The sequence below is a fragment of the Ipomoea nil genome, unplaced genomic scaffold (assembly GCF_001879475.1).
Source record: "Ipomoea nil cultivar Tokyo-kokei standard unplaced genomic scaffold, Asagao_1.1 scaffold0429, whole genome shotgun sequence".
Lineage (NCBI taxonomy): Eukaryota > Viridiplantae > Streptophyta > Magnoliopsida > Solanales > Convolvulaceae > Ipomoea > Ipomoea nil.
Genome location: NW_017616857.1, coordinates 176,173 through 178,424, shown reverse-complemented (window position 1 = coordinate 178,424; position 2,252 = coordinate 176,173).

The window sequence follows — 2,252 nt, the reverse complement described above, 5'->3', positions numbered from 1 at the left end:
TTTTGCTTGTTGTTATTTCTTGTGGTATATGCAACAGCTTGTGTTTGATCTTTTCTTACCCAAACTTTCTTGACATTAAATTATTTTTATTATGTACTGCCCAATTTCTACTGTTTTTTCTGTACTGAAGATCATTTAGTCTTTTATAACAGTATGTTTTTATGTGTCCCAGCCCGTGACAGTAGTAAGATCTGACTCTCCTTCGGTGTCGAAAGTGATGTTGTGACACTTCTGGATTTTCAGTTGTATAGCTTTCCTAAGATGCTGAATTTGGTGACTTAGGCCTTTCTGTGAGCATTTTAACTTCCTGTATTAGCTTGGCCTCTTTGTTTTGTGCTTTTAATAACTCTTCTTGAGCTTCTTTGAGGAGTTTTCCCTCTCTCTCTTTTTCATTCTTTAGGAATTGATTTTCTTGCATGAGACTTAGATTTACTTTAATGATTTGCTCCCATTTTGCGTGTAGTTGAGTATATGACTCTACCAGTTCCTGTATATCCTCTTCGTTTCTATTATCATTATCATGACTTGCGGTGAATGATACAAAATTAGTATTGGTGTCTTCTTCACTATCTGAGTCATCGCTTAGGGTTGTAACATAGGTTCTGTTCTTTCTTTTTAAGTATGTTGGACACTCGGACTGAATGTGCCCAAAACCTTTGCACTCATAGCACTGAACTCCTTCAGGTTTTGGACTCTTCCTTCCTTTTGAAGTAGACTGATTTTGTCCAGTTGAGAAGTTCCCTTGATTGATTGAAGCACTTTTGTTTCGAAATCTGTTGAATTTTTTGAGAACTTTGTTGGAATTCTTTGTTAAGAGAGAAATTGATTGTTCCATGGTTTCAGTTTCATTTTCTGGACTCTCTTCCCTTTGTGATTGGAATACTATTCCTTTGTCGGTACTCTTCTTGTTCTGTAGCATCTCAAGCTCATAGGTCTGAAGATCTAAATAAGTGTTTAGATCTCTATTCTCTTGAATGACTGTAACTTTCATCATAAATCTTTCAGGTAGAGATCAAAGAACCTTCTTGACGAGCCTAGGTTCAGGAACAGGTTCACCTAGCTAGGTTAAACGCATCTCCAGCAATCCATAAAACTCTTGCACTAAACTGTGAGATATTCTCCTCTTCTTCCATTTTAAAATTCTCAAACTGTGTTTGTATCATTTGTAGCTTGGATTGCTTAACAGAAGTATTTCCTTCATGATGATCACATAGTATATCCCATGCAATCTTTGCTATACTAGTGGTGGCGATTAGTTTGAAGGTTTCTTCACTCACGACTCCATAGATTGCATTCATGGCTTTTGAATTGTAATTATATTCCTTTCCTTCTTCTTTGTTCCATTCTGTTTTAGGTTTTTGATTACCTTTATCATCAACTGGATTTTTCCATTCTTTCTCAACGGCTTCCCAGACTCCTTCTCCTTGTGCTAATATGTATATTTTCATCCTAGCTTTCCAGTAGGAGAAATTTGTAGCAATTAGGGCAGGGGCCCTGGTGTTTGACAGTCATTCTCTCGGAAACTCCATTAGGATCTTGCTAATAACTTAAGCAGTTTGGCTCTGATACCAATTGAAATATGTAAAATGCAGCACACAGTGATGTTGAAACACAAACAATCTGTAACACAGTTCGGGCAAACAACCCTAATCTGCGAGACACTTCTCAAGTTGAGAATTCGCCAAAAATCCACTGAAAGCTCAATATTTAAAGTACACTGTTTGGAACATGAGATTACACAATATAATGGTCTTTCCTACCAAACTATTGAAACCTAAACACATGTACTACTTTCTAGGGGAATTTAGTAACTCTTCTCAATGAGTCTCGGACCTCACAAGATTAATGTTGAATGCGTGAGTTCTGCAAAAAAAGACAACTAACCCTTATTTATAGTAGCTACTCCTAACAGATTCGTGAATAAAAAAGCTATTCTTAATCAAACTAGAACTAGAAAATCTTCAATAACAATTCCTCTTAGAACTAGTATTCTTCAATAGTTATTCCTCTTAGGACTAGTTTCCTTTATAGAACTGGAATTCTTTTTGCACATGCCTTTGACAAAACACTTTGAGTCAACACTAATTATTTTAGAACAAGTGTTTTATATTATTTTGGGTTATATAATTATATATGTACATTTTATATACTTATGCATTATATGTGTAACGTATGTACATATATTATTGTATGTAAGATATTTTATTTTTAAGTAAAATATATATATATAGGATGTTTTAAATAAATAAATA